Here is a 16,373-nt window from a genome sequence, read left to right on the forward strand (position 1 = left end):
CTTCATCCCTGCAGGCTGGGCGCAGCTCTCGGCCCCCGCCCGGTGCTTCCCTGGGAAACGACCTCTTCCTCTTCGCAGCCCTTGTCGAGGGCTTAGGAAGGAAGTTAAAGGAACTTTCCCCGGACTTTTATTTGCTCGGCCTTCCTGGGACGAAGAGCAGAGCAGTTCGGAAGTTTGGGAAAACAACCCTACGCATATCCAGAAAACCAAACCGGAATTGCCCCCAAGCCCCCTTGAAATGAATCGCTCCTGACTCCCCCTCTACCCTCCTCCCCAACTGCGTCCCAAACCTGACAGTGATCGCTAAGGCCTAACACTTTGCAATTTAGCCATAAAAACTGTCAGCACACCCACGTACATATGTGAGTGTTTTCTATATAAAACTCAGAAACCCGCTTCCAGCGGACTCTGTGGCATCTCGTTCTTTTCTGTTTCCTAAAACTGCAAGAGCTGCAGGAATGTGCTGCAGGAACTTTGATGGTGGTTCCTGCCGCCCTCGGTGGCGCAGGGTTTTTTAAAAGAACAGCTAAGAAGTTTGGGACATCCCTGCAGAGTAACTCGGGGCTGGCGGCCCGGGCCAGCGGCGAGACTGCAACTGTAGTGGCGGCGACGGGGACACGTTGGTGTGTGCAGGAAAGTGCGTCCGAGCCGTGGAGACCCGAGATGGGGTGTCCTGGAGGTTGAATGGTGCAGTTCCTAGCAGCAGCTTCCTGCCGGCCTGTAATTACAGCGTGATTGCACAGTCAGGCATTGTTGGCGTGGATGTTTATACACAGGCTATTGTGCAAGACCTCGGTGGTGGCTAACAAAACGCAGCTTTGCATTGCAAATGCCCAGGATAGATCTGGGTCTGAGCTGCAGTCTCCAAATTCTTTTTGCCCTTTAACCCTAGCTAGGTGATTTATTTCTTTACCTCTCTCTCACTTTTGACGACTTCTTCAAAGCCTGAGATGTGGGGTGGACTCGGAAGGCCACTACACTCCTATCTTAGGCAGCCTGAAAACTATCCCAGGAACTGTACCCTTATTTGTCTCCGGAGAAAATGTGGGATGACGTCAGCAGGAAAAGGAGATGGGAGATGGCTATCAACCTCTCTAAACGGGAAAGCTGTTTGAATTAGCAAAATTGCACGGGTGGCTGGGTTGGGGCTGAGTTGCAAAGAGGACTCGTCAGACCATGTGTGACTGAGCTGGCGTGCTAGACTTTAAGCCTGGAAGTGTCAGCTGCAGAAACTTAGTAGGTGGTGGGTCCTAATTCCTTTATTGTGCTCTGGGCAAAGAGGAAACGTGCAAGTGCTGGCACTTTTGTCTGTGCTGGTGGTCTGGGTCTGGGAGGGGCAGAGGAGTGACTCATGCACATTTTCTTCAGAGGAGCCCTAGGCCCACTTTCTTAGCAGGGATTGCGGCACAGACCAGGGCAGGGATCCTCCCATCTGCCATGCTGCCTTGCAGGAAGGGAGCCAAGCCTGCAAGTATGGAAAGAAGGCAAACAGTTTCTTGTTGAGGGCCTTACAGGGGGATAATTGTATAGAGAAATTTAAAACACAGTAAAAAAAAGCATGTATTGGATTTGTGCAGGACCATTGTTTTCACATTCTAAAGCTCAACCTGATAACTCCCTGTCCTAGGCAGAAGACCCTCATGGGGAGCACTCAGCACAGCTAGGTTGCTGTGTGGCTAGGTGGTACCACCTTATGCTGGGCATGGGCAGCCTCTTTTCTCAGAGTGGCAGGTACTGATGGTTCCAGTGCACTGGAGTTTCTCCATGCCTGGCCTTCTTTCCACCCAAGTATCTGAGCTTCACTTGGAGGAAAAATGCTGTTTTGCAGTCTCGTGCCAGGTGTGTGTCACGGGCACAGTGACTGTTTGTCAAACCAAAAGATTAGGACACAGTCCCTGGCAGGTACCTGTGTGCTTCCAGAAACTCGAGGACAAACATGTAAAATCAGGACAGTTCTGGAAAGTCTGGCATGTATGGTTACAGTTGCCACAGGGGAATGAGGTTTGAGCAAAAGCAGCACTATGGTAGGAGTCACCACAGGTTGCACAACCCTCTGTTCTAGAGACATTTGGTTTTTACTGATCTTGACTGTGAAGCGCCTGGTTAGCTGGATCACCTGACCAGGACTGCCATAATGAAGGCCTGCTGGTGCCTGGCGCTGGTCTTGAGGGGCAGGAGAGGGAAGCTTCCCTTCTGACCCCAAAGCTTTGAGTTTGCCGTCCTTTGTGTTTGTGTGGAACTTAGAGACTAAAAGTGGCCCAAAGCCCTCCAGAGTGTGGCTGGGAGAGTGGAGGGGAGGGGTGCCTTACAAAGGCCAGAGAAAGAAGGAAGCCAGAAGGAAGCCAGGCTCCAGGGAGCTGCGGAGCCACACGCAGGCCCCGCACCTTCAGTTCCCTCTGGCTGATTTTTGTGCATAACTCAGGCCCTTTCCCTGGCTTGCTCAGCTTTGCCTCTGCATTCAGGGAACTTATCCCAAAGTTGTTACACAGAGACAGAGTCATAACCCTGACCTCCTCCTTCACCTTACCTAAACGCTGGTTTATGACTTGAAGTTGTTGCCTAGTTCACGGCGCCTGAGCAGCCCTCCCTACTGCCTTGCCATGCACAATTAGGAACAACAGTGAAAAGGCTCTGATTCAAAACTTGACAAGAGATTTTAAAAACAGTTTTATTGTTCTAAGAGGAAAAAATATTGGAGGTAATTAGGGAACCCAGCAACCCCGGCAGAAACCCCGACGTGCCACTGAGAGAAGCCGATGCAGGAGTGCCCTGGAGAGGGTGATCTTCAAAGGGAGGCTGCCCAGGCCCGGTATTGCTTTTTCCATTCATCTGCCCCTTCCTAGCTACCCCACTTCCTACACCATAACCCAGTGTTTTGACATCACAACTCACCCCCAAAAAAGGAGGCCGAACACCCCCAGCTAAAGAGGGCATTCCAGTCGCGTGAGAATGTGCTGCAGTTTTCCAGACACTGCGGCTGGCAGTTCTGTCCTGCAGATTTGTTTCGTTCTTTAAAATGTGCTCCTCTTCATTTCTTGTTCTCACTGAAGCATCTCTTTGTGAGCCCCTTAAACCTTCTTTTTTCTCGTCTGCATGACACAGGGCAAACGCTTTAGGACTTTCTGTCTCAAGTGCCACTTGAAATACACACAGGGCTTTGAATAAGCTTCGGATAAAGGCCTGCTCTGTAATCTCACTTAAAATGCCTCTTTGCAAGGGTCACCTTCCTGCTCAGCAACCTTCAATGGCTCCCCACTGTCTGCATGGTAAGGATCAAACTTCTAGGCCAGCAGTCAGGGCCCTTCTCCACAGGGATCTGACCTTTGCAGCTCTCGCGTCCTAACCCTCGGCTCTGACCCGGTGACCCACTCTGTGTGTTTGTCCGAACCACTGGTGGCATGAATTCCTACCTCCCAGCTTCCCCAGAGGACTGGAATGCCTCCTTCCTCTCATCCACTTGGCTCAGTCCTGCTCCCCTTACAGTCCTGTTCGTGTCCCCCTCCTTGAGAATTTCTCCCTATCCCACCCTGTGGGCCTCCCCCTGGGACTCCAGCAACATCAGCCTGGGCCCTGTGCTGAGGAAAACCTTGAGTCCTGGTCTGAGGATTTTCACCTTCTCTTTTGGGCCATGACTTTAATCATATCCCCTGTTCAGCTCCTTAAACAAGCCTTTGGGTGAATAAATATTATAATTCTTCAACTAAACTGGAAGCCCTGTTTTATTTATCTTTGTATCCCCAGGCCTGGTGCCCCACTCATATCAAGTCTCAATAAATGTTTTATGATGCTGATACAAAGAGCAGTGGCCATCAGATTTTGTCCACTTGGACACCCAAGTCAAGCTCCAAAGGCCGTGGTCCCTGGTTTCAATTCTGAACATTAAGCCAAGCCTGCCTCCTCTGCTTGTTAGCCACTCTCAGGCTCCTCCTGGCTTTGCACCTCATTCTTTTGCTCCATTTCCAGCATCCCTTTCCTGAGTGTCGGTATCTGCCCAGCTTTGGCACTGGCTCCTTTTGTCCCAGTCAGCCTGCCCTGTGATGCCCTACGCCTCTGCTCTGGCTCTGAGGTGAGACGGTTTGTTACTTGGGTTGACCTGACTTTCTGAGGAACCAATCTGATAGAAGGAGGCAGGACCAGCTTGCAGCCAAGACTTGTGAAGACAGCCAGGCATGGTGGCTCACGCCAGTACTCCCAGCACTTTGGGAGGCGGAGGTGGAAGGATCACTTGAGTCTAGAAGTTCAAGACCAGCCTAGGCAATGTGACAAGACCCCTTCTCTACAAAAAATGCAAAAAATTAGTCAGGCATGGTGACACGTGCCTGTAGTCCCAATTGGGAGGCTGAGGTAGGAGGATTGCATGCCACTGCCCTCCAGCTTGGGTGACAGAGATTCTCTCTCAGAGAATCTCTGAGAATGGTGGCATGCGCCACCATGCCTAATAAAAAGATTGTGAGGAGGGCAAAGAGAGGCGTCCTGGTTGGCCAGATGCGTGTTTTGCCCAAACAGGTGTTGAACATACAAAAACCAGGCTAAACTATAAAACTGAGTTTTGGGGAGATCCTGGCTGAACCCCAGCATTGGACTTGGCTAGGAGGACTGTGTTGCCTTCAGCCAGTCCTCATGCTGTTAATCACAACCTTGCCTCATAAGCCAGATTCTTTCTTTTTTGAAAAATAATTTGCGTACCATAAAATGCACATATAAGCTACATTCTTTTAAAGTTTTGTTTTATTTAAAAATAGAATCTGGTAGATTCCTTTTTTTAACTCCACCCAGGCTGGAGTGAAGTGGTGTGGTCTTGGCTCACTGCAACCTCTGCACCCCAGGTTCAAGCGATTCTCCTGCCTCAGCTTCCTGAGTAGCTGGGATTATGGGCGCCTACCACCACGTCCGACTAATTTTTGTGTTTTCAGTAGAGACAGGGTTTCCCCATGTTGGCCAGGCTGGTCTCGAACTCTTGACCTCAGGTGATCCACCCGCCTTGGCCTCCTTAACCTCAAAAAGTGTTGAGATTACAGGCATTAGCCACCGCAGCCGGCCTGAAGTCAGTTTTAATTGAAAGTTATTAATAAACATAAAAGGGGGAAACTGTGATTTACATATTTCTGATAAGTTATGTATAAACTGAATTTAATAAATCAACATTTTTTCAAATCTGCTATTTTACAAAATAATCAACTTTTAGAACTGGATAGGATCTTACGGACTATTATCATCCAGCCCCAGTTTTATAGTAACTGTAGTAACAGCATCTCTGATAATCCTGTGGTTAAGGATTTAAAGCTCAGAAGGAAACCTGTGCTAACTCTCATTTTAACTGAGGCTTAGAGAGGATAAGTTCCTTCTCCAAGTTCACACAGCTGTTGAATGGAAGAGTCAGGCACAAACCCCATTCTCCATTTCCACTGGCCATCCTGCATTGATCATTAGTCATCATAATCATCAGTTTCAGCAGGTCTATTTGTAAACGAAGGACTCCGTCTCCTCAGTTTCCCTGAGGCAGTACTCAAAGATTTAAAAAGATGAAACTTAAAAAACAACAACAACAAAACAAAACAAACAAACAAAAAAAACCTGGGGGTGAAGAAGAGGTTTTTAAGAGAGTGGGATGTGTATTTAATAGCTTTTGCCATTATATTATCTCATTGTAGTTTTAGTGGATCTTAGTTGCTATCAAAGCCCCCAAAGTTTCCTACCCAGGCTGAGCTGGCCAACAAGATTACTTACTGTTTTCGAAGTACAGAACATGGGTTGAACAACACCAAGAAGACAGAGGAATGCTCCCAGTTCCCAAGAGACAGGCAGGAGAAGGCCCAGGAACACAGACATGGCACTGCTTCAACAGCCAGTTACTGCAGGGCTAACTGTCCTCACCGGGCATTTGTGGAACAGCTGCAGTGCTCTCAACCATGTGTGTGGCACAATGAGTGTGCAAAACAGAGTGCCATGTGCTCCTTACCCCCAGGAGGCTTCAAGCCTAGCTCCTGAGATAGGTCACACCCATGCGTGAGTGAGTGAAAGAATGAAGAACCCGAGGGAAAGTCCCTTATAAACGATGATGGGGAAGGTCACTACTGTTACGGCTATGACCACTTTTCTTTTTCTCCGTAGCTGGGGAAGTCAGATCCTAAATGCATGTGGTCAGCACAGCTTCCTTGGAGAGAGGGTGGAAGAAATCCTGAGCCTTTCCACCACCTCTAGAGCAAGTGGAAGAGGGTGGGATGGGGGAAGAACCGAGAGTGAATCTGTCAGTGGGAGAATATAATTTGATGGAGTGGCGTTTTCTGGGGGTCAGATTCTAAAGTCAGTGTGTAATATGAAATATAAAAATATAGCCGGGCATGGTGGCTCAAGCGTGTAATCCTAGCACTTTGGGAGGCCGAGACGGGCTGATCACGAGGTCAGGAGGTCGAGACCATCCTGGCTAACACGATGAAACCCCATCTCTACTAGAAAATACAAAAAAATTAGCTGGGTGCGGTGGCGGGCGCCTGTAGTCCCAGCTACTCGGGAGGCTGAGGCAGGAGAATGATGTGAACCCGGGAGGCAGAGCTTGCAGTGAGCAGAGATGGCGCCACTGCACTCCAGCCTGGGAGACAAAGCGAGACTCCATCTCAAAAAATAAATAAATGAATAAATAAAAGAATATAATCAAGGTTAACCTTGAAAGTCCTTTAGGAGGGCACCAGGTAGGCAACAGACACACTGGCTCTTGATGTGTAAATTCACCTTAGCCTGCTCCTCTAGTTCTGGAAGAAGTTGCACTTTTTTTTTCCTGAGATGAAATCTCACTCTGTAGCCCAGGCTGGAGTGCAGTGGTGCAATCTCGGCTTACTGCAACTCCGCCTCCTGGGTTCAAGCGATTCTTGAACCTCAGCCTCCCAAGTAGCTGGGACTACAGGCGCCCACCACCACGCCCGGCTCATTTTTAAATTTTTTTATTTATAGTAGACACAGGGTTTCACCATGTTGGCCAGGCTGGTCTCGAACTCCTAACCTCAAGTACTCCGCCTGCCTCAGCCTCCCAAAGTGCTGGGATTACAGGTGTGCGCCAACCATGCCCAGCTATTTCTTCTTGTTCTATTCTGTTTTTTTCATTTTTGGTTTTGTTTTTTTTCCTTTTCCTCCTACCTCCCTAACTTCCTCCTTCCTCCTGTCTTCCTTTGTCTTCTGTCTTCTGCTAAGCTTGACCATTTGAATTTGCATAAGTTAAATGAACAGGTGAAGAGATTCCCTTGTCCTATGTCTCATGAGAAGGTCATGGGGGCGGTAAGTTAGGAAATCATCATATGAGATTAAGCATGAAAGGCTCTTAGACTAAGTGGGGAGGGTGCAATGGAGAGGAGATCCATGGAGTAGGTTTTAAACTGCGGTTATATCATCCAGGATTGCAGATGAAAAACTTGTGCTTGGGTTGACCCAGCCCTGGTGTGGGGCTGGGAGAGGGCAGTGCCCATGTTCAGCAGACACTTTATACTAGGGGCCTAGCCCTCCATGTCCACTCCCCAGCCTCCCCATTACAGGCCACTACAAGATGCTTGCAAGGAATCGACCAGCAAGATGTGTCTGCTTCCTCTGTGGCCTCCCCATAGCACATGCTCTGTAACAACTTAGAAGCCAATAGCCACTCCCTGACCCCCTCTTCCATGTGCACTAGAGGTGGTGGAAAGGTTCAAGATTTCTTCCACCATCTCTCTAAGGAGGCTGTGCTGACCACATGGCATTTAGGATCTGACTTCTCCAGTTATGGAGGAAAAGAAATAGCTGTAACCACAACAGTGGTGACCTTCCCCATCACGTTTTTTTTTTTTTTTTTTTTTTTCCCGAGACAGAGTCTCACTTTGTTGCCCAGGCTGGAGTGCAGTGGCGCAATCTCAGCTCACTGCAACCTCCACCTCCCAGGTTCAAGCGATTCTCCTGTTCTCCTGCCTCAGCCTCCGGAGTAGCTGAGATTACAGGCGTGTGCTGCCGTGTTCAGCTAATTTTTGTATTTTTAGTAGAAACGGGATTTCACTATGTTGGCCAGGCCACTCTTGAACTCCTGACCTCAGGTGATCCACCTGCCTCGGGCTCCCAAAGTGCTGGGATTACAGGCATGAGCCACCACGCCTGGCCCCCATCATGGTTTATAAGTTGCGTTCTATCAGGTTCTTCATTCTTTCACTCACTCACGCGTTTATTGAGCCCTTACTGTGTACTGGGCTCTGTGCTTGGTACCGGGGATACAAAGATAAAGAAGCTTCAGGCTCCCACTTTAAGGTGCTCATGGTCTGTGAGGGAGACAAACATCTACAAAAGCCAAGAGCAGTTAAGTACTGCAGGTGTCAATATCAAGGTGTTCAGGGGGCTCCTGTGCTCAGAGGAGAGGACTGGCCACTTCTACCATGGCCATGGGAGACAGGCATGTCAGGAAAGGTGTAGGACAACCCCAGTGCCTTGCATGGCGCTTGTACCTGGTGAATGCTATGGAATTAATGAATGAGGGGCATCCTGGAGAAGCCGTTTGAGCTGAGTGCTGAGAAGCAAGTAGGCATCCACCAGGTGGCAAAGGGAGTCAGGGCATTCTAGGTACAGGGAGCAGCTCAGACGAGGCCTGGAGGCACAACACGACACCATTTGCTCTGAAGACTGAAAGTGGTAGCGCCGTGGAGCATGGCTGATAGGGGTGCAGAAAGGGGCAAGCAGGGCCGGGTCATGGGCCAGAGGATCCCGTGTGCAGGTAGAAGGAGATGCTGGTATAGCTCAAGTCTTAGGTCTGCCCACAGCAGAAGCTGACTGTAGCTAAATTGAGGAGAAAAGAAATGTATTGGAAGGCTATCTGGTAGCTCACTGAATGTCCGAGAAGGCTGGAGAACGAAGCTCAGAAATTGATCAGGACTCGTGGGAAGTTGGGTGGCTGGAACCAAAGCCACAGTGACAATGCTGCTCACCTGGCATCACTGCTGCCAGCGGACCTAGATGCTACCACCCCCTCCAGAATGAGTACTGAACTCTCCCCACTTTTTTGTGCCACTCACTCCAGATGCGAAGCCTAGAGCGTGTGGTTGGCCCTACTTAGGTCATGTTCTTGCTGTTATGGTTCTGAAGAGAAGGCTCTGGAGGCTGCAGCCTCCCCAGCAGAGAGTGGAACTCTGCCTTCTCTCAGGACTCACAACCACAGGTGCCTGAAACCAGGGGAGGGGTACATATGCCCGGTGGATAGGTGCCTCCCATAGAGCCTGGAGCCCATTCTAGCCTTCAAACTGGGATGATGGTGCCGTTCTGGATGTGGGAACAGGAGACAGGGCATCTGCCTTGAGCCACTCAAAACATCCACATCTTTCTTTCTTTCTTTCTTTTTAAATTTAAATAGAGATGGGGTTTTGCCATGTTGCCCGAGCTGGTCTTGAACTCCTGGGCTCAAGCCAGCTTCCCACCTTCGCCTCCCAAAATGTTGGGATGACAGGCGTGAGCCACCATACCTGACCAACATCCACATCTTGAGCTTAATCTGTTTGGACATCTTTCTGAATCCTTAGCCTCCTGCTGAGCTTTAGGAATGTTATATGCCCAGAAGATCTGAGTGTTTCATTAGTAATTGGAATTCTCCTCTGGAATCTGAACTATTCCAGTGGAAAAGGGAGATCATTGCAGCATCTGGATCCTCCCTGCACATTTGATTCCACTTGGAAAACTTCGGTGCTGCCTTTCGAGGACAGAGGCAGAGGCTTGGCACTCTCTAACAGGCAGTTACAGCGTGAATTCTGCTTCTTCCCCAAGGTTGGATGAGACTCTCGGGGCCACAGGGTGTTTGCGAGGTGTCACTTTGCTTTTCAGACTAGAAGTTGGAGTTCTGGTTTCAGGCTTGGTTTGTGGAACAGTTGAGGCCCCTGGTGTCTAAGCTGCCCAGGTGATCTCTCCAGTTCTGAAGGTGTCACCTGGTTGAGATGTTCTACCCTATCTCCTTTCTGAGAGCGCTAAAGGAGCTAGAGCTTTGTTTGCCTGGGGCTGCCAGCATCACCTGTCACATCCAGCCCAGTTTCCTCATCCAGAAAAAACAAGAGGTGTCAGATAAGGTGAGCTCCAGCTCCCGTCTTCCTCTCAGGTCTTCTGGGTATAACTCTTTGAAGCAAGAGTGCCTTGACTGGAATCTTGGTCACTTAGTTCCATTAATCTTAGACAAAGGAATTAATTTTCTTTAAAAAGAAACATGCAGTTTTGAACTTACTGGCTCTTTGACGCCAGTGTTCCAGGACTTCCCTGGGAAAGCGGGAAGCTGCTGCCCCAGGAAGCAGCGAGTGTCATGAGCTGGGCTCTGGACTGGAAGTGATTCCTGATCCTGAGGCTGGGTAAGCAATGCATGGCCAGGTTGGCTCCCTGAGGGAGGGAGCAGGGGCCTTCCTAGTTAGTTCCTGGCCAGTGTTGGTTCTGGCCTAGTTTACACTGAACTTGCCCATTTTTGTCCAGATGAAATGAAATTGTGCTAAAAGCAGAATTAAAGTAGAAAAGAAGTCTTACAGAACCTGAATTATTTTACTAAAACACAGCTTTGGTCATGTCACCCCCTCTTAATCTTTGAGAACTGCCCAAGTTCTGCAGAAGGAGCCCCACACTCCTCAGAATGGCACATGTACCCTTGTTTGAGCCCTGGCCCACCTCTCTGGCATTTTTCTTACCACTACCCCTTCCCTAGCATGGCCCTTTTTGTTCCAGCCGGCCTCTTGCTGCTCCTGGATGCACTTCTCTCCCCTCGTTATATGCTCTTGGCCTTTGCTTATTGTTGTCTCTTCCACCTGAAATACCCTCTCTGGCCTTTTCCTCTTGGCAGATGCCCACAGGGCCAGCCAGGAGTCACCTGCTCCATGCTGCCTTCCTGAGTTGCCACTGTGGCATTTCTGCAATTGAACTTCCATCCTGCAGGATGCTGGGGTCAGTTGTAGGAGTGCCTGGCTCCCCACCACCTTGGATCTGTGGCTGGCACACAGTAGGTGCCCTGTGACAGGGACGAGGAGGGCCCCCTGAGGGGCTGTGAGGGAGCATCGGGCAGGCCCAAGATGTGGCCTGTGTCTGGTGGATTGTGTGCTCGGTGACCTGGCTGTCTGCATGACATCCCCAGTCTCCCTTAGCGCCTGCTGGTGGGGCTGCCACCTTGATGGCTCTGCTGTTTGCTTGGGCCTGTCAGCAAGACCCTGGTGAGAGTAAGAAGGGGATTTGAGGGTATAAAACCTGTACCGGGGCCCCACTCACCCTGAAGCGTTTGAGGGGACACTCTGAGGAGACGTCTGTGGTGAGGAGCTGGTTTAGAGGTGGCAGAGGCATCTCTTCCTACTGGCCCTCCTTGAAGAAGGATAAATATTAATGCTGGCTGCCCTTAGAGGACTCTTTCGTTTCTCATGCTCAGCATTGTCTGTTGGCTTCGCACAGAGACAGAGCTGGGGAAAGCAAGTCTGCAGACCATGGTAGCAGAGACTGGGGCTCTTTAAAATGGAAGTCCTGTCCTACCTGGTCATGAGGCAGTCAGGACAGGCTGTGGCTCTTCCTGTTCCTGCAAGGAGGAACACATCCTCCTGACAGTGATTGCAGGGTGCAGTGGGAGCCCCAAAGCAGGGATTGCAGTCTCCATTTGTCTATGAAATGAGGGGATTAGACTACAGGGGGACCTTTCCTGTTCAAAAATTCCTGTGAATGGAGCCTGGCAGGCGGTGTCTTTATGGTGCCTCATAGTGGGACCCAGGGTTATCACTCAGAAGCTTCCTGTCATTATCCCAGGTCTGTGTGCCACTCAGAGAGTGGCACTGTGGAGAGAGACCTATGGAGGAGCGGCTTTCTCACCATGGCTGATTAGTTGGATTTTCTTTTCTTTTCTTTTGAGATGGAGTCTCACCCTGTCACCCAGGCTGGAGTGCAGTGGTGTGATATCAGCTCACTGCAGCCTCTGCCTCCCAGGTTCAAGTGATTGTCCTGCTTCAGCTTCCTGAGTAGCTGGGGTTATGGGCGCCCGCCACCATGCTTGGCTAATTTTTGTATTTTAGTAGATACAGGGTTTCACCATGTTGGCCAGGCTGGTCTCGAACTCCTGACATCAGGTGATCCGCCCACCTCAGCCTCCCAAAGTGCTGGGATTACAGGAGTGAGCCACCGCACCTGGCCTCTCTTTCTTTCTTTTTTTTTTTTTTTTTGAGATGGAGTCTTGCACTGTCGCCCAGGCTGGAGTGCTCAGGAGGCTGAGGCAGGAGAATCACTTGAACTGGGAGGCAGAGGTTGCAGTGAGCCAAGATGGCACCATTGCACTCCAGCCTGGGTGACAGAGCAAGACTCTGTCTCAAAAAAAAAAAATATATATATATATGTATATGTATATGTATATATATACCCCCACACACACTAGAACTTGAAGCTGTAATATGTTATATACATTATATACAAATAATTTCCTTTGCTCTATTAGTATTGCTCTTGAGAATTTAAGAATAAAGAATAAAGAATTTATTAATTCTAAACAGGAAAAGTACAAAGATATTTATTTATTATTATTATTTTTAATCTCATACCTTCCTACACACCGAACAAAGATATTTATAGCAACATTGCTTAAAATAGAAAAAAAAACAAACAAACAAAACTGTAAATAGCCTCAGTGTTTCATGTGGCTGTATAATTCATGATACCTAGACTCACTGAGTATTGTGTCACTGTTATATTAATATGAAGGTAATGTTGATTCTTGGGAAAATGTTGATGAATTTAGATGAAAAAAGTAAAACACAGAATTGCATGATAAGTGTGTAAAAACTGATTACACTGCCCATAGTAAAAATTGACATAATGCAGATAACCGGATTTAGGCAAAGAGGTTATGGGTAGAGCATGTGTGTTTGAAATGGCTTTAATAATTTATACAGCATCTTTTTTTTCTTCTTCTTTTTTTTTTTTAATAAGACAAGGCCTTAACTTCAAAGACTTTGGATTTGGGTGGAAAGGAGGCCAGGGGGAGGGACGCCCATCTGTTACTACCAGGAAGACCAAACAGCTCTGTCTTATCAGCTACCGGCACTGCATGCAGGGGCTGGAAGATTCAGATGGGCCTGACTTCATAGACTGGCTGAGTAACTCTGGGGTTCACAGCGTGGACTCTGCATCCAGCCCCCAGCTGGCTCAGGGCCCCAGACGATTTTCACACCTGCGTTTTCATGGAACCAGCCCAGTGAGCACGTGAGACTTTGAGCCACCCGCCCACTCACCTCTGGGCTGCCTCATACTGCAGGCCCCTGCCACAGCAGGAGGAAGCTGAGTCTCTCTTCTGCAGTTCCAACTGGCAGCAGGGAGGGTGTGCTTTGCTAATTGACCTCCTGCAGGCTTTTCTAACCCTGGTGGGGCCCTAGTGAGGTAGTGTCTTGCGCACTTACATTGTTGCACATATTAATTGAAATGTTGAATTTAGTTGCTCTTTAGTGCTAGCCACATCCATCCAGTTCACATCTGACCTAGCAGGCAGGGCCCCCTGACCCCACATCTTGCCATGAGATCTGCTGGGACACGCAGCTGCAGGTGTGGGCGTGGGGCTGAGCAGCTGACTGTCTTCTGAGCACCTTCTCGTATCTCTGTGGCATCTCAGAACCTCTGGACACCTGGTGAATGGCCTTCTCACCCACCACTTCCCTTGTGTGTAGTAGACTTTTCTTCTGAGAGGGGAGCCTTATTTTCTTAACGTATGGAGTGTCTATTTGTAGGGCCCATGATCATCCCCTCGCTGTGACCAGCCCAGGAATGTGACCGGGGCAGGACAGCGAGACTCTTTGGTGTTGTGCAGAGTCCCCAGGTGGGTGGCAGCTGGAGAGCCCACGGTATACCTTGAGGTCGCAAGTTGGAGCCTGCTAAAGCTCTGCCCGACAGAATGCATGTGGAGAGACGTCCAGACCCAGCTGGGGCCCTGGTTATCTCCAGCTTATATCTGCTAAAACCAAATTTCAGAACTGTCAAAGACTGGAGTTTTTTGTTCTGTGATCAGATTGAAGTAGGACTTTGTGACTGGAGGTGTGCCAGGGTCAGAGAGAAAATGGAGCGTATGGGCTCAGGGCATGCCTAGATCCTCATTAGGGGTACTCAGGCCAGCTTCATGTGTTCCATGACAAATGATGGCTGTGTGTGTGTGTTTGGAGGTGGAGGTGGGGACTGTCTCTGTGCTTTTCTAGAATATCGTGTTTATTCCTAGATGCCCCTGCCCTGTCTTCATGCCCTACAGTGGCACTGAGCCTGGTTCTGATCATTGCTGGTCATGTGAATATTAAGTGCCATAGTGTCTAAGGAACAAGCTGTCTTCTCAAGCCCAGGCCCCAGCAATAACTGTTCCTCTCAGTTCCCTAATTTAGAGACCACGTGTGTGTGTGTGTGCCCCAGGGTTGTCAGCAGCTCGGTTTTTTGAAGCTTGAAACACATTTCCATAGAAACAATGCTATAAATGGTGGTTGGGTACCTAGGCTAGCCCACAAAGAGCCCTGGTGTTACCTCAGAAGTTGCTGAAATAAGGTATTAGTGAAATTGAGAGCCCAAATGCAGCAGTCAGAGTTAGCACCCAGGATGCTGGAGGTTAATAGGTGTGGGTTTATTTGTGTAATTTTCTTTCTTTGGTGAGAGGTGTTTCAAAGCTCTCCAGATAAGGGATGCTCTGGAGGCACTCCCCCACACCATCCCCACCCAGTCACAATCACTCCTCTCCCAGTTTACATTCCTTCTTCTTGCCTCATCAAGCCAGGGGCCTGGGCCTACCTGCCCTCTGGTATGTTTATGATGAGGAAATCCTGTTCAGTGGCCCTTACATCGTCATCATCATCATCACCATCATCACCATCATCATCATCATCACCATCATCATTATTGTTGTATAAATCATCTCGATCAACTTAACAGAATAAACATGACACCTATTTAGAATTCTCTTCTGATTGCTTCTAATGTTCCTGTGAAGTTTTAACACAGCTTATAAGTTCACCTGACATATTTTTTGGTGCTGATTTTGTCACTTAACATGACTTCACCAAATGGTTTCATCAGATAGTTTCCCTTTGTCCATCCTTTCACATTTTGTTCTGTTGCTCTTCCTTACCATACCATAATCTGATGGGCTCTATATACAGGTGCTATGGAGCATCTTTTGTAAAAACTTCCTTTTGGTGACATTTTAGATTGTTTTTATGGGATATAGTTGGCCGTAATTACCTGGTCAGTGTTTTAAACTCTTGCAACACTAAATACATACACCTACCATATATCCACAAACATTAAAAAAAAAAAAAAAAACCCAGCCGGGCATGGTGGCTCACATATGTAATCCCAGCACTTTGGGAGGCCGAGGTGGGTAGATCACCAGGTCAGGAGTTTGAGACCAGCCTGGCCAATATGGCGAAACCCCGTCTCTACTAAAAATACAAAAATTAGCCGGGCTTGGTGGTGCATGCCTGTAATCCCAGCTACTTGGGAGGCTGAGGCAGGAGAATTGCTTGAACCCAGGAGGCAGAGGTTGCAGTGAGCCCAAGTTTGCACCACTGCACTCCAGCCTGGGCAACAGAGCGAGACTCCATCTCAAAAAACAAAACAAAACAAAAACCCTTTTGCAACACAATGCCAAATCACATTCTAGAAAGATTTAAACTGTTTATGGTAGCACAGCAACATATATGTAGCTGCTCTGCCGACAGCAGCTTTCCTGGTTTATTTATTTACTTATTTTCATGTTGGGGTGGGCCATAATGGGGCCTTAATGATATTCTAATTTGCATATCCTAAATTACTGCTGATGTAGGTTTTTCCTCTCAATGATTTACTGATGTGTTTCCTCATGTGTCAAACTGTGCTCACGTCCTGTGACTGCAGAGCCTCCCACCTCATTTATCTCCTTGAACCACTTTCCTGTTAGGAAACTGCAAGTCCTCTCTTCCTCACTGGCCCCACCCCTCACCTTGTCTCACTCATCTCCACACCAGCCCAGCTCACCACCTCAGTGACCCTGGGGAGGGAGTGACAGGGACAGACCCTGGAAGCCCTTGTGATGGAGGCCACAGGGCAGGAGGTGGATGCGAGGGAGACCCTGGGAGGAGCCACAGGCTGTTAGAGCTGGAGGGGGCACTGGAATGCATCTGGCCCAGGGGTTATGCACTCAGAGGCCAGCAGGGAACAGAGGGGATGAAATGACAGAGGCTGGCAGAATGTGATGATAAAAGACAGTGACTCGTGGCCTAGGAAGGGGTGGGATCTTTGGAAAATAAGAAAGCCCATCCCACCTAAGCACCCCTCCCTAGCAGTGCTACTCGGCTCCACCTTCAAGAAGGAGGCTTCCAATTTTTTTTCCACGACAAAGCCAGAAGTTCTGATTTTTTGTTTGTTTTCTGAAACTAAAA

At 48.8% G+C, this 16,373-nt stretch overlaps 1 protein-coding gene across 2 annotated transcripts in view; it reads left to right on the plus strand.

The window, feature by feature from the left end:
* The window catches only part of MIDEAS (mitotic deacetylase associated SANT domain protein), a 68,617-nt gene that overhangs the window by 462 nt on the left and 51,782 nt on the right, over positions 1-16,373 (plus strand). The gene's annotated exons all lie outside the window — the stretch shown is intronic.

The sequence above is a fragment of the Piliocolobus tephrosceles genome, chromosome 6 (assembly GCF_002776525.5).
Source record: "Piliocolobus tephrosceles isolate RC106 chromosome 6, ASM277652v3, whole genome shotgun sequence".
Classification (NCBI taxonomy): Eukaryota; Metazoa; Chordata; class Mammalia; order Primates; family Cercopithecidae; genus Piliocolobus; species Piliocolobus tephrosceles.